The 26936-nt window shown below is 41.0% G+C and overlaps 1 long non-coding RNA gene across 1 annotated transcript in view; it reads right to left on the minus strand.

Annotated features, from left to right (window-relative positions):
- Nucleotides 1-26936, minus strand: part of LOC111573302 (uncharacterized) — a 69377-nt gene that overhangs the window by 4719 nt on the left and 37722 nt on the right. Inside the window, exon 2 of the long non-coding RNA XR_008599986.1 lies at nt 22412-22469. This is a non-coding gene — a long non-coding RNA (uncharacterized LOC111573302). The remainder of the gene's footprint in view (nt 1-22411; nt 22470-26936) is intronic.

Here is a 26936-nt window from a genome sequence, read left to right on the forward strand (position 1 = left end):
CAAGAACGAAAACTCTTCTGCTGCATCATTTTGTTTAAAAAAAAAAAAAAAAAAAAAAAAAAAAAACTCCAGTTGGTCGACTGAGTATTCAGGTGGAGTAAGTAGTAGCTGGTTTTCTCTCCCGGCACAGCAGAGTCGAGCTGAGGTTGGTATATAGGTAGATTGGTCTGGACAGGGAAGGTAGCCTGGTGCTGAGTGGCCGACCAGACAGATAGACAGGATTAGAGGCCTCTCCTGACATTTGGCACAACACCCAACTGGGGGCAGAATTAATTTAACTGTGAGGAGTCGGCAGGTCATGGTCTGACCCAACCACCACTGGCAGGGTGAGGGGAACATAAGACATGCGTAAGTGAAAAAATAAACAATTATAAAGAATAAAATCCAAAAACGGCAAAGACCGTATCAGGAATTTGCCACAGATGGCAACACAAAACTGTCAGATGTACAGTAGATGAGTAATTTTTAGGCTGCGTCTAGAGGGCAGAAAACTTGTGTGTACTGTGCTTGTGTGTCTGCATTAGTGTGTCTCACAGTTGGGTGTGTGATAGGTTCAGGGCAGAAGCGGCAGGGCCTCCTTGGTCCCTCAGTCCTTCAGTCAGTCACTTCCTCTTGCTTGACTGCTTTGCTCAGCCAGGCTGAAAGCTGCTCCGTTGTCAGGTTGGAGTGTGCTAATTAGGCTCCAGTTTAATTTTCCAGGATGCTCTACTGCCCTTTAAATGGCCATTTCAAATTCAAAGTGATGGTAATTGTACCGTGGCATGCTGATCTTGTAATCACCCTGGGATTTTTTTTTTTTTTTTGCTTTGTATTTTTTTTCTGGCACGTTCTTCCTCTGTTTGTTTCATATTGCTTGTATTTTCACCTGGTCCTTTGTTGCTTTCTGCAGAGATCTTAAGCATGGTGTACAAACAGTGCTCTTTTGTCTTGCGTGCCATGCAGGCTGCAGGTCACAGCTACCAGTGAGTTTTAATTAAATGTCAATTAAACATCCTCGAGTGAAAAGGAAGGACTTTGGTTAAAATCGTGGCTGCGTTCAGCAAACTAAAAGAGCAAAAAAAAAAAAAAGAAGTGACAGTTCTCCTTGTCTCTGTGTTATTGGCACAGTGGATGTAATTCCCAGAAGTCACTGGGTCACAAACTTCCCTCATCCATGACAAAGAAAGCAATGTCTAACTTTTAATGATGCATTCAGAAGGGTGGGAATATGTGCAAAAATAAGAGAAAAGGCAGAAAATGGACAAATTACATTACTTGGAGACTGTACTTGGGGTGATTAACCTCATGTTACATTTTTTCATTTGGCTTACATCCCAGTCTAACTCACCCAGATTAAACTGGTTGATGAAGGGACCAGCTGGAGTTATTAGAACACTGGAAAGAGAAGAGTAATTTTGATAGCCTCCTGCAAGAGTAATTGGGGTTAATGAGTGGTGCTGTATTAGAGGAAATTATTACATTTGGTCAAACTATGAAAAATCTAAGTGGCAGACATTGCTCCAAGAAACCCAAGGCGACTTTGCCTAATGTTATGAGATTTGAAAAATGCACCAACATGCATTAGTGCGTGTACAAAATGCCTTTCATTTCCATAATGAGGCTGTTTGCCATTGAAATCACCTCAACTTTCCAGTGTGAGCGCCTGCTTTCGGCTTTTCTTTGAACCCGAGCCGAATTCTTTTTGTCTTCATTTTTTGTCTATTTTTGTTTGTTAAAAGAAACACATGCACAGTAGACCACATGCAGCTTCATCAAGATTGCTTTAGCAAAACAGAACCTTTAAGAACATAATCAATTTCATTTCCTGAATCTTAATTGATTCCAGCGGGTGCATTTCCTTTTGTTAAAAGTGGAAATACCCTTGCTGTTTGATGCTATTTACTCTTGTCCTGGACTAGCTTTGCTTTGTCAGGTGAGGTTTTATTTCTTCTTGAAAGGGATTCCTTGAAGTGACTCGGGTGTCAGGTCTGTGACGCTTCCTCTTTTCAATTGTCTTTGCACTCTGAGGAGATGTGAGGACGGGTGGCTCCTCAGCCGTCACAATATTGATACTGTACGATGGCTGTCGAGGCACAAGCCCCTGCTTCTAATCTGCCCTGACAGACCATGCAGCACATGAATGATAGCAGGTGTGACATCACAAATAAGAGAGAAATCAAATGAAGTGAATAAAGAGAAAGCGGAATAAAAATGAGAAAAAGTTTTTGGAGGAGTTTTTTTTCTTCTTTCTTTTCCAGTTTAATTTATTCTTTCATAGCAAAGATGGGTTAGATGGAAAAGAGATGCTCCGTCCTCTGATCCAACATCTATTATCCTTTTTTTCTTTTTCTACTTCTTCTGTTTCCGAGCTGGGAGAGATGGTTGATGGGACGGTGGCCCGGACCATTCATTGTGGCAGTGTCAGCATGTGGATTTATTTTCTCTTTAGTGTGCAGAGGGAGACACAGGACAGGATGCTTAAGACTGTAGAACAAAGGCATACAATAGACTTCTTCAAAGACACCTTGAAGACACTGATTCATCAGTCAGACAAGAAGCCTGTGGGCAGGTGTCTGGCCACAATGGGTCACTCACAGATATACACCCGCACAGGCACATGCACACACAAGAACACAAACAAAAGGCATAGAGAGAAAACATACATGTCAGCTAAATCAACTCTTGGCTTTCACTGTGTGATGCTTTAAGATAGATGGGTCCTGATGGCACCTTTGTCCCAGAATGCAATAGGCCCAGCAGCTCTTTGTTAAGTTGTGGATCTTAGTTAGAACACAGCCGATACCGTCACTGTCTTTGGAGTCAGACAGAAGCGATTAAACACCATCCTGGCAAATGCTGATGGATTTCTTTACTCTATAATTAGTCATTTGCTCAGTTTCAGATCTCTTGCATAGTATAAAATGAATAATATAACTTTCCTGTGCCCAAGGTGTCATTAGTAAATTGGTTGTTTTGTCCAGTCGAGAGTCAAAATGGAAAAGATATGAATTTTTTAACAAGAGACAATCATAACTCGCTCAAAAGAAAATTAATTGGCAACTGTTCTAATAGTCTATTAAATGTCTGAATAATTTTTCAAACAAAAAATCTCTGGAATTTCAACACCTGAAATGTGAAGATTTAGTGCTTTTCTCCATTTCTGTCTCAATTAAAAATCTGAAGTCATATTGAGAAATTTGTTAGAAGCATTTTTGTCACATTTCAAAGTGATTAATCAAGAAATCACCCTCAGATTAATCAATAACAAAAAAGCTGTTAGTTGAAACCCTAATTTATAAAAATCATTGCTGCTTAATCGACTGTGGTTTAACAGAAAATCAGTTTGAGACTGAATTTCATGAACATTACGTTTGCGGTTGTTAGTTGCTATGTCTTTGTAAAAACAGATTATTCTCATAAAATGTTTTCACCTGATGAGACCAAACATCAGCACTAAATTGTATATTTCACTTTGATGCCATTTCTTTGCTGTTTGAAATGGTGAAGGCCTAAAAATGACATGTGGTGAGTAAAGGTGAGTAAATACAGAGCCGAAACGTATCCAAGTGCTGTCACAGTTTGATGTGACAATAAGAGGTTTGCTTGGTCATATTCTGTGTGTCCAAAGCTACTGTGGGGCTACGTAGAACCACATGCAATTGACAAGGTGAGAAGAGGGAACCAAATATCTGATCATTTCAATTTCAGTCCACCATGAATTGGATGACAGTTCTATTCTGACTGTGTTCACTCAGCAGCTATAGGTCAGTACAAACCAAAAATCAAATAAAAACAAGCTTATTGGTATTCATAGCTTCACAAGTAGTGAGAAAATGTGAAATTCTGTTCTGATGCAAAGGCTGAGGATACTTTTCATATATTTCTAGTTAAAGTTATTTTGAAAGTGTGCTATAATTACATATTAATCACTTACATTTGCACCTGAAGTGAAGACATAAATTAAAACCTATATGGCTTCAATCATAGCCAGACATTCTCCTGAGAAAATTGTTGTTTTTCCTCTTACTTTTTTGTCTCGTTGCCAGCTTGAGTCTTTTTCCCCCCTTGTCCCACAGGAAAGACTCTTGAAATTGTTCATTTACCGAGAGGAAGAAGTTGAAGGCCAGGACATTCTTTTTTTTTCTGTCAGATTTGTAAAGATTATTCCCATCATGATCCTATTAGCTGCAGGGAGAATGTGACTACTTAAGATGGATTTATGGAAAAATAGTTATCCCCAAAAAAACATTGGTCGGTGGATGAATCCAACCTCCCCTACGCCCGCCCTCTCCAGAACTTATTCCCTCTGCAAATTCAATTCAAGAGGCTACATTTGTGTTCTCAAGGCCAACAAGTCTGAAAGTCATAATCCCAGACCACAAGTACCACTTCACGTTCCCAGCAGGCTCTTTTCCTGGAACTTTGAGATTGCTGAGGCGGAGCTGATTTGGCAAGGGATTAATCTGCCCCAGCACCTGCAGTCTCAACCAGCCATTGCCTGGCCCATAGAGACCCCAAAACAGTGGGTTACCAGATGTAAAGAGATAGAAAGGACGACTTCTGAAATCTAGGGGAAATGCCATTTACTGCCGTCAGTTGTGTTTTCATAAAATTTGACTGTCTGATAAAAGCACACATGATTTATTGGTCAATAACACGACCTTTTATGTATCAAAGTCTAATCCCTTAAAGGTTCATACTTTGGTTTGTTAATGAATGGATTCATTCTCTTGCACTAATGAGTGAGGCGTACCTTCCCCTGCCCTTCCACAGTTTATTTTCCTCAGGTCAGAACCTCAGCTCAAGGACCCTTCGGCTGGCGCCATATGTGAGCGAGGCAGGGGGTGGTGCAGGGGAAGCCTGCTGGTCATGCCACTGAGCTCAGGTAGGTTCCCCAAGCCGGATCCCCCCCACCCGGGCACCCAGGGGAGAGGAGGTGTTAAAACCTGAAGGGCCTTTGCCTGGTCCCCCTGAGCATGCAACCATCTGCTCGCCACCCCCGCCCAGCTGGCCACCTTTGATCCCACCAAATTTGAGCTAAAATGAGGATGATGACTGAGGTCTTCCAGTTTGCTGTGGAGAAGGGGGGGACGAGAAAAAGGGAGGAGAGGAAGAGCAGAGGTTCAGGGACTCGAGATGGAGAGAAACTTGGCGATGACATGGCTACAAATCCCATTTTAGAGAGAATACATGCGGATGTGTTTCCGCCGAAAAACTACACATTGCTGTGAATATGCAAGCGCATGTGTCTGGCAGATCACATGCATGTCTCTTCAGCTTATCTGTAAAAGAGGCACGAAGCGAAAATATGAAAAAAAGTGGAGCTGTCAGTAACACCGCCTGCTGAACAATGACAAAATTGCAGGTAGATTGTCCGTTTATGTATGAAACTATATGGAATCCGACCATTTCTCTCCCTTAATGGCGAGGAACACACTGCGACCACGGCAATATAATTGCAACATCTCATATCTCTAATTAAAACATGTCTCTCAAACAGATGTAAAATGTGACCGGGGTCAATTAAAATTGATATCAAAATGATCAGAATTACTCTCTCACATGAAAACATGTGGATCTGAGCCAAATGGCTTATTCTCCCCATGATTAAAAGAGGATTTTGAACTGAATGACCAATTCAGTGATGAATCAGTGAGGGAGCACACAATCAGCATTTTGCTCCAGCGACCCAGGACAAAATTGATTCCACAGAAAATATCATGTGAATAATTAAACGCATTGATTAAACAGTGAGATAATATTTAATTAAGGTGGCTCATTAGAATTCCTCGTGCACCACCATTAATGGGTCATTAACGCAATTAATTAATTAAGCACCCTCTAACTACCAAAAGGAATTCAATGTATAATGAGTACACGTTTTTGAGGAAGTTAATTAGGTAATCCGGGCTCACGCAAAGTCTTGTGTACAGAATCTAATGTGAACTACAATTACTGCAAAAACTTACTTTAGTCTTTGTTATGGGTGCAGCTGCAGAAGTTGGGGAAATAATGTGTCTTTTACAGTAGTAGCTTATATAATTTTGGAGTTTTTCCTACTTGTGTTGAGCTGCTTCTGAACTTTGCAACCTGGATATTACTGGATTTCAATCTGGAACTGATAAATGTGATGATGAACCAAAAATGAAAGAAAGCTGGAAAGAGTCAATTGAATTGAGGATGTTCTCTGAAGGTCCTTTAGGGTAAAGTGCTTTTTTTGTTCACTAATCAGTTAGGTATTTGGTCAACTGCATAATAATCAGCTATTTTTGATCTAAAAAAAAAAAATCAATAAAATACCAATGTGTTTTCTTATTTAAGTTTCTCCAATGTGAAAATTTGCTGTTTTCCTTTTCCTTTCCTTTGGTAATGTTAATTTTTTTAGTGTTTTTTACCGTTGGTCAGACTAAAAAAAAGACACAATGGCATTATCATGAACTCAAAGAATTTTTATAGGCTATTTTCATTGTCTTCTGATGTTAAAATAACCAAATAATTAAGAATATAACCTACATATTATTAATAGAGAGAATAATTGTTAGTTGCTACCCTATGAATAAAAATTATTGTATTAACAACAAGAATTCCACTCTACAAAAAAATGCAAAGTTAATAATTGGAGCGATTCTTTGTGGCATAAATAATCTTTAACATGATTTCCTTGCAACAGAAAAATACAAATCAAATGGAAGTCTGTAACAGTGCACATTTCTGGCTGGAAATCCTTGACATGAAATATTTTGGGAATGCTTGATCTATATTCTACAGAGGGAAGGAGGCAAGGTGGAGAAGTGACAGCTAAAGCAGCCCTGTGTGTGATCAGGGGTGAGCTCCCCTGGTGAGATTCCTCACCCCTGTAGCGTGAACAATCCTCAGACGTGATCTGCCAGGCTAACCGGCTTGCATAAATAAAATCGGTTATCTCCCCATCCCTTTGCCTCCCTGTCCGCACGCGGGCTGTATTTAATCACGCGGGGGCCGATGGGATAGGGCCGTTTTTCTGCTGGAATAATCAGAGGGCCTCCACGTGTCCTGGTCATATGTATTAATCCTGCCTTCCTATGGCTGGCCTTATCAGCTCCCAAAGCCCACCTCTCATGGGATCTGGGCTGCTGTCTTAGCGTCCTCTAATCTGCCCTGAGAAATTGTTAACAGGATGTAAATGCGTCCAGGGATGATATATGGCTTCTTGTATAACATACATGTTATTGTTAAGCGTTTTGCATGCAGGCTCTGAGATTATGCACACAGAGAATGGGAGAGATGGTATTGATTGATGGAATAACAAATGTCGAATATCGTTTTAGATGCAAATGATCACACAGGGTTATGGGAAGAATCTTTTTTTGCTGCTTATGGATACAGACAAGGATGAAATAGTGGAGCGACTGGAGAACTTATCTTAGGTGACTATTTAAGTTTAATGGAATGTACTGCACATAGTGGAATGAAGAAAGCGTATTTTATTACAGATAGGTGTATATCACCATGGCCAAATGAAAATTCAGATTGCTTTGAACTGACCGCGCTTCAAAAATCTCACAGGTATCATGTGAATCATGTTTCGTTGTTAAAAACATCTTAAGATGTCTCCTGAAATTAGTGTTTGAGACACTGATGGGGTGCACGCTTTGTTTTTATGTCACCGATCCAGGAATGTATTCTCTGCTTCTTCACTGTATTTGAGATTTTTTTGACAAGAATCCCATCCTGTCAATTTCAGTCAGAACCTGGTTTGAGTCAAAGTCAACTTCAGCTCACATTCTGATGCATTTCTATTTTGATGTACACTGTTTCATCTTTATCCTGTCAGCAGGAGGAGCGTATCGCTGATGAGCATTGCAAATGCTCGCACAAACCTGTCAAGAATTACATTTTTAAAACATCAATAAAGTATATGTACAGTATATGCTGTCAGCTGTAAGCAGTATACTGTGTCTTATCAGCATCCATGGATATCTCTGTTTCTAAAGAAAATAAATGAGCCTCCACTCGGAACAGAAAAATATTCATTAATCTACATCCTGCAATCATGAATTTCTTCAGTTTTGTTGTCTTTTACTTTTCTTTGTTTTGCAGTGCTCAGAACAGAGAAAGTCTTTGTTGTCACTTCCTGTCAAGGTTGGTTAGGACTCAGCATCAGTTCCGATGGACAGAAAGCCATGTGATTTTTCTGTAGTACAGTAATTAGACCCCCCCCTCCTCTTTCTATCCTGCAAATGCGATGCAAAGCATCTCAAAGTACTGTCTCCCATGATTAAAGACAGCTCATTATCTGTGGCTAGTCTCCGTCTGATTCAAGCCCCCACAGAGGAATGCGTGCAACCCAAAGAAAAGGCACAATTGTCCTTGTCACCCAATAGAGAATCTGCCTTTTTCATATTTCAGGTCCCACGCACTGCAGAACTGAATGCTGAATTCCACTGCTTAGCTCAACTTTTCTGAACCTCAATCATTCACAGTGAAAGGTTTTGTTTCTAAACAAAAAACACAACAAATAAAATACTCAAATAATTACTTTTTACTCAGTTAGGTCTGCAATTTTCTGTCATTTTCAGTATTGATTAACCTGACGTTTTTTCATGTCTTTTTTAAATTAACTGATGATTATTTAGTCGTCACTGAAAACGTAGTTAAAAATAAATATGACAACTTTACAGTGCAAGGTGACATGTTAGGATGTCTTGTTTCTGCAGTTAATATCTTCATAACATCAAACCAAACATAATGCCTCAAAAAAATGAGATGACATTATTCCCAGCATGCTATGCTCCACTGGGAGACCCTGACAGCATTCAAGGACAACATATCTGAAGAAACAGACAGAAAGTGGCAGGACTCCGAAAAAAGATGTCACACCTAAAGGAGCTCCACAGAGAGGGCGAAAAAGCTGAATGATACATCTGTCCAGCAACTGTAATTATCAAAAATCAAATGTTGAGCTTGTCTGCATGGTGGCAACCTTTAATGGAAATGTTACAAATGAGGCCCTCAAATAATGAATAATTTCTGACCACTCTCAGCAGTGTCTCCCAGCACGAGGGTGCCAAAATGTGGACATTTTTCAAGCTGGGGACTGATTAAGCTGAGGATGGGACTCGGCTGGAGGACGGACATCGCAGCGCTTCCCCAGAGAATAAATTTGCACCTGCCCCATCCGGAACAATGGTCCTCTGCCTTCGCGCCATACACTGGGCTTAATTAAAAAACATGGCTAATTTGCACACTCTACTTTGCTTCAAAATTGGAATCTAGTTCACCACTGAGCCTGTTAATTTACACAGGAAGCTACCGGCTGAGAGGGGATGGCACGGTGATGGGTTTGACAGCAGACTGGACAAAGAGCGGACACAGTGAAAACATCCACACTAGCGTCTAGCTCATTCTCCCTATCTCTGTTAACACGCTGTGTTCAGGGAGGGAAAAACTAACTTTGATTCAGCATACCACAGGAATAATCCTAACTGCTTCATAGTGTGGGATAATCTCCATAAAGTGAAATCACAGAAGGGCGGACGGCAGAATGGGAATCCCAACACGTCTTTTCTGACAGGTGACCGGATTGATGATTCCACGAGAAAATGTATATTGCTGAAAAGGCGGATGAATTATGACAGTTTTCATATTAAGCAGACTTATCTGAAGCAAAGAGCATTAAGAGTGCCAAGTACATCGACCGATACTATCACAAATTGACCTGCCAATCACCTCACTCTGGCTTCAAAGGTGCAGATAAGGTATTTAAGGTCATTGAAAGCAGATTCCACTGTCTGTTGGCCTTCCTCTTTACTATTATCACAGCCATGTTTAGCTCCCAACGAGCAAGCGCCTTGTGTCTCTCATGCGACATGAAAAAGATCTAATAATAATTCACTCGGGCTCAAAAAATGGAGGCTATTTCACAGCTAGGATTTTGCACGCTAACTGAAATAGCCCTTTAATACTTCCTCCATGTCGGTAGTGAAGGGGTCGTGGGGTGGAACTTCCCAAAGGCTTACGAGGTAATCTCATTGATATTTATTCATCTAATGATGACGAAGAATGTAAACTAATGGCTACATTCATTCCACGATGACCCCAATGAGTCTCTCATATTAAAGTAATGAATTGTACATAAAAGGAGGCTCCAAATCTTCCGAGTCTGGCACAGAATAAGCTCTAATGCAGCGCAATCCCGGCAAGGTATTAAAGTAAGCAAATGGTAGATAATACCACAAGATTCAGAAATGTATGTCCAACAGTGATCCTGTGAGGGTGAATTAAAGCTTCTGGCAAATTGGATGTAAGTAAGACTTAAATAAAGACTCTGATTTTGTGGACTGAAATTTAAACTGATATCTCCCCATGTTCTGTATTTGAAAACTCTCACAAGGAATTTGGATACAGACTGAAAACAAATATCTTCAAATAGCTTAGTGTACATGCGGTAATTACACATCACTACGACATAGCGGAAGGAGAAGAAAGGAGAAAAAAGTGGGGTTTGAGTTGCTCTGGAGAGACAGAGGAGACGGAGGGAGGAGAGACGGAGGGCTGGAGACAGAAAGTCGAGGACAGGGAGAGTGTTACTTTTTGGGGAGAAGATCACTCCTCACGTTGAGCTGGAGCTGTCGTACCTGTCGCTGTGGTGCTGACAGGCTTTTTGTTTGAATGGGGGGTCAAGCAAGGAGCAGGGGAAGTGAAAGAATGCTAAGGACACTCAAAGTTACTGATAGCAAGAAGGGATCAGGCAGCAAAGGTGACACTGTGATTTATTGGCTCCTCAGGGGGTCATCTTGACCTAAGTTTGAGGTCACTGTAACAACCACAGGTAATGGGGATTTTCGTGCCCTTATCTCCACTTTACACAGACTGTGCTGCACACATTATGCAAAAAAAAACATACCAAAAAGACTCCTTCCGAATTTAGTTATTTTACAGCTGTTATAAAATACTAGTTTCGCATGAGAAAACAACAGGCTTAACTGGCAATCTTATGCGTAAAAGGCTCTATGTATAAAAGCACTCCCTCCCACTTGAACTAAAGTCTGCTCCCCGTCAGCTGTTGTTTTGGTCTTGTTTACTCAACATTCACCGGCGTCCACGTTGTCATCACCTGTGAAATGACTAATCTCAGAGTATAAAGCTCTAATGAGAAAGCACACAAAGGTGCTCATTTGGGTATTGCAGCATTACATAGAGATACAGTATGAAGCAAATCCCCCCAGCTATCCAAACACGTAGGTTTTCATATAGCCTGTTGTTGCCAGCCGTTTGGCTTGCGTGGCCATGGGGGCAGCTGTTGACACTGTTACCACTGCATTTCCTGTTAAGCCTACCAGCTGCCTCTCCTCTATTCTCCACAGCCCCCTGGAAGGGTGGGTGAAACAAGTGTTACCAGCCGTCTCGACGACAGACAGCTCCTTTCTGCCTCTGGCTGTTACTGTATCGCCGGGCTTCTATGGCACAAAGAAAAGCAGCGAGCGTGGAGACCACAATGGCCTCAGAGCGCACCTCACCAAGCCCTCTCTTACTAACATTATCGTGCCGCAGGTTCAACGCTACAACTGGAGAGGGGCGTACGGAGGGTGGACTGTATGCCACAAGCACAATGATGACATGGACGCAGACGAGTGTGTGTCAGCATTGGAGTCGAACACAACTGAGATGCAGCTGAACACACACAGGTTCATTTAAACTAAGATGTTAATCAAAAAGCAGGGAATCGGTTGATAATGAATCTATGGCTGCATGGTTGTAGCAGGGATTGACCAATATGGGTTTCCCAGGGCTGAGACCAAAGATGATTATTGGTAATCAAGATAGGCCAGTAACAGATATTTTGCACCAAGTTGCATTTGATGTTATGTTTTACCAGCATGTGATAGCAGAGAACCTGTCATTCATAACTAGGTTTCCTCATTAATGAGGGTGATTATAACTGAATATGTAAAATAGAAATAGAAGTGATTACATTATTACGTTCTACTCTGTATATGTGGGATTGGCTGGGATTGATTAGTTTGTCTTCTGCAGTTACATCTGCTGTTCTCTGTTTTCTTAATATTTCACTGTTCTATCATTTTTACTGCCAACGAAGGTCTTAAAGCATTATTAAATACTGTGTCAGGGTAATCTGTGGCTGCCTTTGAGTTAGCCGCTAGCCGTTAGCATAGCCTTAGCTACTGTGACAGTAGCAAATTTCCCAGCTTGTGTTTCTTGTTCAGTTTTTTTAGTCACTGGCCTATCTGCACTATCAGACCTCAAGTAGCACATTTAATTCATCAATAATTAGCCAATTAAAAAAAAATAACAATACCAATAATCGGGAAATTGTCAAATATCAGCCACAATAATTGGTCAGGCCAATAATCGGTCGATTCCTAGTTTGTAGGAACCTTAGCTTGACTACACAAAGAACATGCAATACCAGACTTCCAAAAATGGAAGAAAAAACATCTTATCAAGAAGCAATAAAGATTATTCTCCAACACTTGTAGTAGTACTGCAAAGTATCCACATATGCAAAGCGTAGCACAAAGAATATGTGTGTGTTTATAAATGTGTATAAGGGCCACTCCATCCCCCTTAAACTTCAAATATTGACTGTCAGAAAGAGTGAAGAGTATTCAAGTAATTAGTTTACATGCACAAGAAAGATAGTGGAGGACTTGAGATGTAAATGCACTATCGCCATGTTATGGATGTATGCATAGCTTCTCACGAGCAGCCAAAACAATGATTGCCTAACGTGTCTTTTTGCAGTGCGCCATCGATAATGAAATCTGACCATTTTGATGGGACGGGGGCTTTTAAGAGCAGACTCTGAAAAAGTTCTCACTGTTATTGATGGCGGCAGTTTTCTCTTGTGGATGCACGAAGCGGAGAGGAGGGGGGGAGGTTGTTGAGAAGGTGCCACATGATTAAAGCAGCGATTGGAGATAGTGAGATCGGTAGGGTATGGGAAGAGATAAGAGGAGAGTAACCATGTTTAAAGTGTGCTGTGATCAGCCATTGCATGAGGGAAAGCAATGACAGGTGTACTGTAGATAGGCTTGCTGCGAGGAAAACAGCAATGGGTGACTCCTCCAAAGCTGTGCTGCTAAAATTAGAATATTTTAGAAGATGTGAACAATGGACTGTTAGATCGGGGGAATAAGGATTAAAAAAAGTATTTTTATTCCAACTGATAATGACCCTCCCCTGCTTGTGCATATTTTTAATTCAACAACAGTGGAATATATAGCTTTACCAAGATGAAAGGCCTGTTCTGTCTTGCTTAGGAATGACAAAAGTAAGGCCGGGCAACACTGGAGGACAAGGCCAGCCGTGAGCTAGACAAAGTGTGGGAGAGGGTGTTTATTTCCTACTTTACAGACTTGCCTTGTCAGCAGATCACATTCCAAGCCAATGTCTCAAACATGAAGCCGCAGCACCAAGAGACACCTCAAGCCGCTACAACATTCAATAAATATAATAAACATCTCGGTGAAACAAATTGTTCATAAGCTACCCGTTTAATTTTTCAGATCTCCTTGAACCATATATTTCCTTATTAGTTTGGAGACATTCGCTTGGCTTGAGTGGATGGATGATGCTGTCAGGGGCCTGGGCATTATGGCGGCTCTGTGTGAGTGATTTCTACCAAGGAAAGCCTATTAGGCCTGACAGGGGGATGATGATATTAGGCCATCATCATTCAGGAGACACCGCCCCCACCAACCCCACTACACCCTCATCCATCAGACAGCCCAAAACACCCAGCCATGCTCACTCCTTTCCTTGCTCCCCCTTACTTCCTTTACCCGCTTCCTCTCTTCTTCACTCCTTCCCTTGCCTTTTCTTTCCTTGCCTCCCATTTCCTTCGACACTCTTTTTTGCCTTTATAGTATTCCCATCACATTCTGTTGTTTCTCATTTTACATCCTATTCCCTCTCTTCAATATTCCTCTTCCCTCTCTCTCTCTCTGATGGCAAACACAAAGACAAATTCTGCCCTTTTCTTAGCCCATGAAACATTTAACATTTCATTCCAGATCTTGGCAGACGCAAGTAAAAAATGACCTAATGAATCTTACTTATTGTCTACCCTGAGTGCAATCACGAGCTAAATATGAGATCCCTGTCCCCTGGCCTGTATCCATTGTCTTCTTGGCCTTCCCTGTTCTTACTCATCCTCTGAGGATTGAGATCTTTACCTTGAAGCTACAAAAATTGTGCAAGCCAGATTAGCAAATCAGTATATTCAAAACCTCTTGGGTGGCTCTGTTACTATGAAGAGAAAACGCTCGACTTTTTTCACTCCTAAAATATGTAACCTTTTCCTCCAGAAACACAGCCTGCAAAATCAGATGATGTAAACAGGGATTTATAATAGTGTGTTAAGGGGTTGGCTTGTAAAACTGTGCATATAAGGGTTATGGCAGCCTCAGAGATGCTATGTGTAAATCACAAAAACTAGCTCGGGGCTACTCAAGTTCTCTCCCATAAGTTTCTGATGTAGACTGTTGATTTTGAGGACATAATTAAGAGAGTTGAGGAAAGGTCTCCACTGAGAACATTCTGCTTGTTGCAATGGAAAGAACTTTACTGGCACAGCAGCATTGCATTCGGTTATGAGAAAAAACAAAGCATACTTGAATGCAGTAAAGTATGTGTGCAACCCAGTGTTTTCAATGCTTAAAATCCAACTATGAGCTTCAACTGATATTACTGCCTAACAACAAGCTGAAGTTTGACACCTATATAAATCATTTCTAACTCAGCTGCATGCATGTTTTACTTGTTTCTTCCCTGTATAGAGTTCAACACTGACCATTTTCTGTTCCCGGAGGATTAAACAACAAACAGCAAATGGAGGGAGCTCTCTTTCGTAATCCATCTGACCCCCAAGTCTCATTCTATGCACCCTCAACCTTTTGTTGGAGCATAAACCTGAAAGAGCCCCTGCTGACCTTAGCTTTGGTCCAGGGTGCCCACAGTTGTGACCCCTGAGACCCCGAGTCCCACAGCGACCGGAGGAGTTCCATTGATGAGAAAGTTTGGCTGGACTTCGGCTCTAAGCTTGTTTCACATGGTGATCAGTGCAGCCGATGGCCGTCTGTTGGCCTTGACAATGGACGGTTTATGTGGCAACAGTCAAACGGTGTCAACAAGCCATTGCTGTCACAATGTCTATTGTCAGCCTTTTCTCGTGGGGTTTTGTTAAAGGCCTTGATCAAACATGCCTTTGTCCTGGGCCTAAAAGTTAACTTCTAAATTCAGTAAACATGAGTATATGTGCCTGGTGGTATATGAGCTCAGTATACAAACACTTGAGTATAAAAATACTAACAAAATTACATAAAATTAAAAATATACGTGTATATATGTAGATATGTACATGTATGCATAGTGAGAAAAACAGCCACTTTCAGATTACCTAATTCATCCTACCATGATACAAGAGGAACAGCTTCTATACTAAGCAAAGAAAGATGCATTAATTGGAGCTCATTATGCACCAGATACGCATACATTTAAAAATCTGATTCCAAAACATTCAGACCAATTTAAGTCCCTCTGAATGATGTTAGTAAAGAAAGGTTCGTCACCAAGACAGCCTTACTCCCAGGAGAGCGCTACACATCTTCAAACAGCATTCGTGGTTTACTGCTTTCCATCATGTCTTCTTTGAATATTGTCAAAACTTTCATTATGACATGACAGGGTTTACTATGCAGATACGGGTCAGGTGCTTTTCAAGAAGCTCCGCCCACAGATTCTTTGTTTTTGTCAGTCATCCTGTGAAAAATGACTGCTCAGTAAACATACTACTCCAGGCATTAGTCAATTGGATTCCTGATGTCTTCATGTATCCTCATTGTCCCTCAGGCCATCACAAGGGGGCTGCAAATGACTGACAGCTTTCTATAGGCATTGTTTTAAAACCATATTGGAACATTGAGGATACAGATGGTTTTTTTTTCCCTGTTCTGTAACCCTTGACCATGTGTGCTGTGTAGTCACAAAAATCCCATCTATGTATTTACAACACTAGTTCTGACTTGATCTGTGACAAAAATGCTATATTGTTAAGCAGGACATAGAGTAAAACTTAAAAAAAAAAAAAAAAAACATTTCAACACAATTCTATCAAAATGTGTGTCGATTTACACTTGAACACACAGTTACGGGTTGTTTGTGAGGGACTTATTGTTCCTTGGTCGCCCCAATCCAACAAAAGTGGCACTTTTATAAACATGATGTAATTGTAATTGTACTTTTGTACCGCAACATGCACTAGACTTCTCAGAGAGGCTGATCATTTTCAGCCCTCGCCCCGAAATAGATGGGGGATTACCTCGGATGTGAATATGTCAGTGTGATCAAAATGACAGAGGCAGACCATGGTGTGAAGCAGTGGCTTTAAAGGTTTTATGCAAAACATGGTGTCTCCTCCTGCCTTTCCATTAACTGGCTGTATTGAATTACTTAATATGGTATAGACATTAATTAAAGGATTACTCTAATATGAATCGCACTGGCTGTTTGCTGTTGTGCACACAGATTCTGGTTCAGAGCTCCAGCTGAGATCGTCTGCAATGGCTGAGACACACAAGAAGAGAGAAAAAAAAAACTCTCATTCTGAGGGTGGTTAGTAAATGTAACAAAGAAATGTACATCCATCTATCAGTAAATGAATGTTGTACCGTTTCCAGACAAAGTGACGACAGAATTTGGCCACTGCAAACAACTTAATTTGATCAGCTTTATGTAAAACAGTCATTTGAGGACGGGGGGAGCCGGTGAGAAGATTAATTGCAAATGTTTACAGTGGAATTTGGACTGTGTGTTCAACATGATAATCCAGCCAGGAACCAAACAGAAGAGAAATAACAAATTAATAACAATGGAAGCCTTTGCTTATCACACACTGCTGTCTGTTTAGTGTGTGAGAAATCCAGACGTCTCCCAGTCCTCAACGCTGGCACGTACAGTGTAACATGTTTATTTAAGAGCCAACCACAGTTTCGAGCTCCATCCAAGGAAATGTTTGCTTTTTTAAAAGCAACATCTGCCACAAGTTATTGACTGCTGCATTTTTGTTATTCATCCACTCCTGTTTGTCCCACTGGCATTATTAATTTGCTAGGGATGCTGCTTCTGTGCCACAAGACACTATTATCCCTGGCAAAAGTCAGACAAAGGCAAGTGCATCCACATGTTTACAGCCATCACATTGATGCTAATGACAGCCCAGGCAATGTAAGCCTGGATGTCATGTGGTAATCAGCTCTGCCCCAACTCGGACAAAATAATTAGGTAATCTTGTATGGAAAGTAAACACAGCTCACCGAGCATTAAACCAGCCATCACCATCACCAGCCTCTGCCCTGACCTCTTCACTCATGATCCATCAGTACAAAGAGGAAAAAAGGGGTGTGCTCTTCAGCTGTTATTCAACTGTGAAGTGTTTTTTTTTTTTTTTTTTTTTTTACATGTTTAATTTTCTTTCTCACGTTTTAATTTTTTTTTCCGGTAAGTACAACAAAATGTGTGTGTAACCAGTGGCGAAAACAGCTTTGCGTTTTTAGTGTTGCAGATCTTTTCAGTTGCTGAAACAAGGAGTAAAAAGGGTTTCTTTTGCACATTACATGCATATGCACGCACGCACAGGCACACACACCACAGATGTATTCAAATTATTGTACCTTGACCCTTTATTGAATGTTTGAGTAAGTGTGTGGGTGTTTGTGTGCTTGTGTCACAAGCAGAAGATGGTGTCAGTCCTTGGCCAACCCCCACCTCTTTAGCTAGTCCTAATGCCCCTTTTACCTCCCCATTTTCTCTGGCCTATTCAAAACCTGTCACTCACTACTATGAATTCCATTAAACCTAAAGGGTGCCATGCATTCACCTGAAAGAAAGGAAAAATATACACCAGCGCTTTGTGCAGATCTGCGAAACACTTAACTTTAAATGTGGAGTTTGTCTTTTCATAAGAAGTGAACAATTTCTTTGAGCTTGTTTTCTATCGCAAATCTCAAACTAGTCCTCGCGCTGTTCTACTGTCAGCCATCTTCACTTTTCCTTCACCTGAACAGTGAAGCTAAAATCCTAGCATAAGGTCACATATTAAAAACGGGAGCAGAAATGAGGAGTCAGCAGAGCCGGCTGGGAGAGAAATGCGTGTCTGGGTCTGAATGTGCTGAATGAATGAATGCAGGTCATGATTTATCAGGCCCAGAGAGCCACTCTCCGCCTGTCCTGCTGAGTCCTGATGGCTGCAGCCTTTATGTAAAACAAACCCAGCCTTTTCATTCTGCTGCTCCCATCACACCACTTTGCTGTGGCTAGAAAGCCAGACTCTCAATTCCCCAAAGTAGCCCAACAGCCACAAAATGACCATGGGTTTCTGTTTTATTGAGGTATGAGCTAAAAATCCGCTCCGCATGAGAGACAGTTATTATGCAGTGAAGAACAGTTTGGATAATGGAGAAGGCAAGGAGTCATGATTAAAAACAAAGCGATGGTTCATTCGGAGCTCCGTATAACTGGAGGGGGTTGGCGGATTTGGCTGACTGCACTAATATTCAGCAGGTATCCGTCATTGATCATGATTCTGGCAACATATTAATACTTTCCCTACAGCTTTAACATTTGTAAAGTTGAGTTTATGTGCAATATAACTGGTAGCTGCTGAAATCTTAATGCGCCGATCACCATTTTTGCACCACTAATCAAAAGTTCTAATCTAAAGAGATAACCCGTCTTCTGTAGTGAGGATTATGTATTGTATTCTGCGCCGATCAATCTCTTCTTTCAGAAACTTGAGCAAGTGCTCCCACTCAGGCTGATCAAGCAGAGGCCAGCACCTTCCAACCTACCACTTAAACCTACAGGGATCCAGAGTTTGAACTGAAAATGACCCCTTTCAGTTTAATTACCGAGAATCTCATTGACCCGGCATGTCCTTTTTTTTTTTTTTTTGTTCTGCAAGGGTGAGGGAGGGGTGTCCATGACCACTTCAGCCTACAGTTTAACAGACTCTTGGAGCTGGAGGTGTCAGTGTTAGTAGTAGAGTGTGTCCCTCCACTGGCCAGCAGTGTTTAAGGGATTGACAAGTGACCAGGACAAAAGCACTCAGTCAACAAGCTGTTTAATATCCATTATTATGGAGTGAACATTGCACCCCCAGACAGGTAAACACATCTCCATTGATCCATTGATGGCAAGATAGAAATATTTTCTCTCGCCGCTCACCACCATAAAGTGCCCCCTTTCACAAAGACAGGGAGCAAACAATACAGAGGGGGGTAAGAAAAAAACCCCAAAGAGGTGTATAGGAGAGCTGACATTCTGCTCCATTGGTAAATAATAGCGTCAGCAAGCTGGTCTATCTATAACCTCTGAAACCGCTGTCTGCCAAGATAAAATGTTGGGCCTGTTTCTCCAGAGCCTTCGAAAAAGACGGCTGATGGAGTTTTATTTGTCTTTAATGTCACACTCAGTCTGGGTTCTCTAAAAAAAAAAAAAAAAAAAAAAAACAGTCTTGAGTAAACACTAATGACAAGAATGCTCTTAGACACTTCAAATTGGACGTAAAGCGCGGCGCTGAAAAGCCATCGCACCCCAGTGGATAGCTAATCTGTTGAACCTCTGAAGTGGATAAGACCGTGATGAAAAAAAAAAAAAAACCTCAGGAGCTCCTCACTCCTCACAATACAGATTGATAATGTGCAACCTCGTGCCTGCTCACAGTCAAAATAGAAACATATTTCTTTTTCTTTTTTACAATCTCATTTCATAACTGAATTAAAAATCTCACAAGCATGCCGTTTCCCAGTTGAAAAATATCAAATTGCATGTTTTTACCATTGTAATTGCGCATGTTTATGTACTGTTGACACCCTTTCCTCCTCTGCTATCTTTTTTAACAGCGCGCTATTATGACTTCTCCCTTGTAAGCCGTGAATTAGATGCCTGCTTTTAAGTTTAAATGGAGGCGTATCCTTTTCCGCGGGCTCTTCATATGAGCCCTCTTGTCAAAGAGAGGGAGACAGACACTTGGTATGTTGTTATTTTGTGAACTACTCCGCTTAGTGTGAAAGCAGAGGGCATCTCTTCCCAGCAGGAAGTGGACAGCTCTTCCCCCCCGTAATGATGCATAACTAGTACACTTCCATTCTCTCTTGCGAGCCTCAATGAGGATGGCCTCTCAAACCTAACTATTATAGTCTAGCTAATGTCAGAGAGTCAGCTGCATTCAATATTATATTTTGGTCTTTTCTGCCGTTTGATTACTCTCCTTTACAAACACTCACCCCCCCGTCAACCACACCCACAATCTCATCCATTTCCCTCTATCTGGCTGTCTGTCTGTCTCCAACCAGACCTCACCGTCTGCCTCTCTCACTTTAATGTTTAATTTCAACCAGATTTGATTTTCCGTCCTGTTCAGGTGGTATAAACAATCACAGTGGGTAAATCACACTATATTAAAAACTGTTGGTGCAACAAAGAACTCTACACTGTGGAGGCCTGCATAAGCAAATTATCACTGCTAAATTAAAACTCTAAGCACAGGCTGGATGGTAATAATACTGTAGATCTCTAGAGCAATCACAACCAGGGTGCTTTATTCATTTTTCACCAGGCGGCCTATCAGACTGTTTTAGGGGCTCTAACAGCCTCATGAAAATGTCTTTATTACAGTATACATCATAAAGGTAACGTAGATTAGTATCTGTTGAACCATATGGATGAGCACAAGTGTGTACTAGTGTTACGGCTTTTGATTTTTGTTGCAACACCCATATTATTTGGCAGAGAGCAAAACAACACGCGAATTTCCTGGATTATTATATGTAGAGGTTTCTGTGTCGAAGTCACTTCCTCAGTTGTTTGTCAGGAAAAGTCTCTGCTTTGCGGTGCAACATTAAAAGCCCATTACTAGGGGTCTCATTTTAGTGCATAATAGGGTTCATATTTCAAAACACTTTCTTTGTTCCCTTCAACTGTTGATTGTTATTCATGCAATGCAAAATATAATCTCCACATTCCTTGCCAACCCTACATTGATGCGTATCACGAACTCTTTTTTCCTCCCACCTTGCAAATCACAGCTTAATGTGATAGCATCAGGATTATTTCGTGTTTAAACTTAGAGTATCGCAAACGTGCAGAAATTTGCATAAGCATCAAAAAAACTCCATTTGAGAATCATCTCACGGGTCCATGGGATTTAAACGATATGAAATATTCTCTTTTCTATATTATACTTCATCCCGTTGCAAACTATGAAAACAACATTTACAAAATCTAACAGTGTTTTTGCGAATGCATGTTTTGAAGGGCTCAGTCAATAGGGGTGTTTAGTTCTGGTCACAGTGGACGAGGGTGGCGTTTTTTTTTTTTTTTTAATGGGAAGACACTCACATTTAAATGTGCCACAAGAACATGCTACCACTGTACCTCTTTTTCAGCCGCGGCCCTCCTGAATTCAAGCCGATTATGGATAACAACCACATTACAGCACGATACATCAAAGACCTAGCTTACTGCTCAGTAGGGAGCCACTCCGCCACATTTCAAAAATCTACCCATTCAAGAGCTCTCACTGGAAGCATGTTATGCATTAAATGTGTCACACAGGAAAGTGTCGTCTGATTCATCTGATTCTGGGCCTCACTGCTGGTGCTTGCTATGTAGCTGTAGTTGGTTTCATTAAAAAAACGAGGAAAAGAACAAACGGGAGCATAAACAAAGATGCACAATGGGGAAAAAATGATAACAAAGAATATGAAGAGAAAATCCAATGCATTAACTATTCACTGCTTTCTGTGTTAATTGCTGGGATGATTACAGCTTCAACTTACTTTGAAAATCTGTAACTGCAACAAATTACTCACCAAAACTGAAACAAATCCGGTGATGCTTCATTTTTAGTTTACATTTCACTTTCTTTGGAAGCAGAAATTTAGGTTCACTTCTAGTCTGAGTACAGCGATAATAATTTCTGCGTTTTTACTATTTATCCTATTTTTATTGCAATTTTGGCAACTTTATCCATTTTCCCCAATATCCTTCCATGTGCATGTGCATCTAGACATTTACACATAGGTTGTCAGTCCATTTTAATTGAATCCGATTCTTCTAAACTAATTGCAGGGTTGTTGTGTTAATAAGCAGCTGTTTTTCGCACGCAGGTGTGAGGACGGTGGGCTACCGGGGTGTGTTTATGTATTTGCATAGCTTCACACCTGTTAATGAGAAGCGCTTGTTTTTCCAATGAATTTCCATGCTCCTCTAATAAGACTCAGTGTCCTCCCACGGCTACCCTAATGACTGTTATCACACCACCTTCACAGAGCTGAGCGCAGGAGTTATAATAACCTGCGTACTATAGCACCTCTGTGTGTGTGTGTCTGTGTGTGTGTGTGTGTGTGTGTGTGTGTGTGTGTGCACTTACACAGCTGCACAGGTGATACATGATCCATGCAAGGAGGGAAAACCAGCAGATCTGGGTGCTGAAACAGAGAAAGAGCGATGAAAAATGCATGTCAGATTCAGATTGGTTAAACAGGTGTCTCAGACTATCCATACATCAAGAACACATATTATTGTTTCTCTACTTTAATTTTTCACATCAATCTACAACAGCTACAACAATTTCGCTTAGATAAATATACAATATTCTATAGTACATTATAGATCCATAACTTTGTTTTTCCCCTTTCCTTAGACCTTAGTTCTGCTCTATAAAAATCCAGCACTCAGCCTGACACTGATACATTTTGCAGGCGAGAACAGGTGAGAGCCTGCCAAACCTTTGCCTACACCCATCAACTTTCTTGAGAGCTGAAAACATGCCAAGGCTGCCTCCGATAACAAGCAGAAGATGTGGAGATCCTCCTCTGGGCAGTAACACAAGTCTGTGAATAGCTTAAGAATTTTCATCTTTCCCTCAAAAATGCCCCTCAGCCTCCTGCGACTTTCCATCCCTGGAACTGTAGATATTTCCTACGAGCGGGCTTCTCCATTACCGGGAGCTAAATTAACAGCATTTAAGTGTCTATTAAAACACCAATGCTTTGCTGCTTCTGGCTGACCTCGCCTTGCCCTTTTTCCATCCGCTGCTGCTCATTAAAATGGCATAATTGCAGGTAAGCATCGTGCAGTATCAACACGCTTAATTACCAAAGTGAGAGAGGTTCATGGTGCCACATTGGCCCAAATAAACCTGGGTGGCAGTGGAATAAATAACAGTTATCATTAACAGTCCAAGCCTGTTTCATTACTGAGGGCAGGCCCCGAGCTGATGCGTCCTTATTAGCAAAAGAGAAATTAAGTGATGATAGTATTTTTGACAACACTAATAACATTCTGTCTTTCATATTTGTTTTTTTAATTTAACAATTACCTAACCACGCAACCATTTCAAACCAGGGAACAATTTCTTCAATCATGGCATGACAAAAGATGTGAAACTGTGAAAAAAAGTTAATTAAAATAGAAGTCGGGCTGATAAGCTACGGTGTATTTACTCTGGAAAGCGTCAGCCTGTAAAGCATGTTTATTTGGGTTCGCTTTGTGTGTTGCACTTATCACCCTCGATTTATTTTCACACTTCTTTCTTTCCAGCACTGCACGCTGTTTGGTGGTTTAGCTAAGAATCTGGGACACACAAATCTTTGCTTTTCTCCCAGTCTTATTCCAATTTAAATCTGCAAAATGCTTTAATTTTTTAGAACTTTAATTCATAAATATGCCTCCATCTTTCCCTTGAAGGACTGAAAAGTACAAAGTGTGGTGCTGTATTTACCCCCTGCTCCTGTGAAGGTTTAACTATGGTGCTAATCGGCTCTTAGATTCCACTTTTGTCATCTGCCGTCCCCTAATATGCACTAACTGGATATATATTGTATGGGAATGTTCTTACTTTTTTAACCTGCCTCTGAACCGTCAAATTTCTGCTTGCTCTTGATCCGTCCATTTTATACATTTTAGGTCCTTTAAACCCCCTCAAAGCTTCTTAGTAACAGTCGGTCGATCAAAGCCACCACAGCCTTTCCATCCTCTCCTGAACTGAAGCACAAGTTTAAGACTGTCTGAAAGGGGACTTGGGGGCAAAATAAAATGGCATTGTTTGCTGCTGACCTGACTCAGTAAACCAAAATGTGCTATTCTTAAGCTGAAGCACACCGTGCTGGAACTTAGAAGTGTTGATTTCATTCATTAGACTAAAAGGTTTGGTTTTGGAAGTGTTGGACTTCATCCAAAAAGCCGGCAGTGTAATTGTGCTACAGTGAATAGTCAGAAATCAGTGCAGGGAGCTGAGCTGTGGTGTTACTGTGCCACCTTGGTGAGAGTATCAGAAAGGTGCATTATTTCCTATATTAAGCAGAGGGAAAAAATGATTTTTACTAGTCTTATAAAGTATACAAAGTTTGGCTGTGAGTGCCACTGTAAACAATACAGTCACATGTTGAACCTCGCTGCAGTCTGTCTGCATTTTTCAAAAGAGTGTTCTGCAGTTTGCTACTTCTCTGTGCATGTGCAAGCGTCAGTGTGACAGCACATGTGCAATGTGTATTTGAGAGAAAGCGAGAGACAGTGGAAGCCATGTGTGTGAATATGTGCTCTGTATATGCGATTTTCTATGTGTGTGTGTGTGTGTGTGTGCAGCATGGTATTATTTGGCGGTGTGGGTCAGAGGAGGGGCAAGGTATCAAAGATCACAAAAAGTGTATGACAGCTGACAATTTCAGGCTTTTGATTAAGATTTGTTGATATGACCAGTCCCTGGGTCTCTCCCAAACTCACTCCAGGGATTCTGGGCTGCCTGGCTTCGCCGCAGACAGTACAACCCATCAGTTGACAGAATCAGGCGGCACAGACGCCTTCTCCTCATCGCCTGCCTTACCTCCCCGCTGAAACCCCAGTAATTAGAGTCTGGGCAACATGCAGAAAAAACACCTACAGAGAGCACAGTGTCATGGACATCGCCAATTATGCAGCCATTTTGCTCATGGATGCAACCAGCTCTTGTTGTAATGACACCCACACACACACAGACACACAAACACACACATCCACAGGCATGCAAGTCCGCGTACACACACACTTACATAAACAGAATGCACAAGTGGACACAGGGAGATCATTACAGGACTAAATCAGGTTTAATCCTGACATATGCTAATTATTTATCAGTGTCATGTCAGCAGTAACTGCAGAAACACATGACGTTGCTTATTATTGCTATTTCCTTATCAAGGTCCTCACCTATACACCTTGCGCACACCTCCAATACATTTCACCATACACACTAATTCATTATTGCTAACTCTATATTGTAAGTGCATAAGTAATAGTGCATGCTAAAGCAGGAAATTATTTCAGATAGAAACTTGTTGAAAACTGCATATGATGACAGTAATAAGGTCTAATGACTATCTTACTTTAGATTTTTCCATTAAATCAACCTCGAATAATACAACATAAATGGGCCATTATCTTCAACTGTAATATTCAGTAACAACAAGGGGAAAGTGAAGAAAAAAAAAGAAAAAAGACGACGACGTCTGCTTAAATTTAGCAGTAGCCAGAAGATGCGGTTGACTGTGGGCTAATATCTTTAAAACACCTTCTCTCCCCAGAAAAGAGGAGGAAAAGTTAATTGCAGCATTTGCTCATCGGAGAGACAGAGGGCCACTCAAAACGTCCCCTCATTTGTGAATTAGAGACACGCATTTAGCCACAGGAAATGTAAAGTGGGATTGCTCTCCATGAAGAGGAGGTTAAGTGCACTAATGGAAAGCAGTTAAGTGTTTGTTATTGTTGCTCTGTTGTTTCTTTTCTCTTCTGTATTTATAGTTTGTAATTGTAGATGTAAATTTTTTCAAATGTTTTAATGGCGATTCTTTAATTCGACCCGTTATAAATGGTGCCGTGGAGCAATGCTAAGTGCATTTCATTGTCTCGTCAGCCGCGTCGTCCTTGGTTCTGTGTGATTATACCATGAACAATAAATTTGGAAAGTGTTAGGATGGCACATATCTCATCTGTGAGATGTTTATCAGTTTAGCTATTTCACTTTTACATGAGAGAAAAGGACGAGAGCACTTTAAAACTCTGGGTTCAATAGCTGAAATTCTGAATGTTAATGTGTTTCTTGTATTAGCCGTGCAAGACGACAGACTTAGTAAAAAGCTTGTCAGCGGTCTGTATTTTGCACATGACACCTTCATATTGCCTCTACTGTAACTCGGAACCGTCACTATAATGGCTCAGTAATGAATCAGCCCTCCTGTGCATGTTTGGCCTTTTGAGGAATTTGAGAAACAGATTTTTAGTAATTATTTGTGCGACTCCTTCCAGTATAACTTGACACGTATTGTGAATGTAATCCTGCTGATGATATGCGGCGGAATTAGTATTTCACCATTTTATTTAACATGGTTAATGGTATTTCCCTTAGGAGAGATTTCTGCGAGGAGGGTATTAATGGGTGCATTGTGGCCGGTATCGTTAGTGTGGTGAAGCTGCACGGCCACAGTAAAACGCTCGAAATTGTATTTGTCATGTTTAAACTAAGTCAGTGGCACGTTAAAAAAAAAAAAAGAAAAAAGTTGGTGTCAGAGGAGAGAAAATCCTCAGAATTGCTGTGAGCTGCCTTTGACACAGATCTTCAGCCTAACATGCTGCCTCTTCCCGAATGAAACAACCTAGAGTGAAAAGCTAGCAGCAGACTTTCGGAAGCAAGCCCTTCTAATGAGAATTTTGTGTAATTGATGTCACGCTATGGCAAGATTGGGATCATTCCTCACTTTCTTCTCTTTGTTTGCTGCCATTTCAGAAAATACGCCCTCTGAACTTTAACAGTCATTTATTCTTTCATTTCCTTCTCTAAACAAAAGCGGGGCCCTCTTTCTGCTCATCACGGTGCCAATACGGGAGAAACACCATCTTGTCACGCAATGTAACAAAACCAT

This window comes from Amphiprion ocellaris, chromosome 20 (assembly GCF_022539595.1).
Source record: "Amphiprion ocellaris isolate individual 3 ecotype Okinawa chromosome 20, ASM2253959v1, whole genome shotgun sequence".
NCBI lineage: Eukaryota > Metazoa > Chordata > Actinopteri > Pomacentridae > Amphiprion > Amphiprion ocellaris.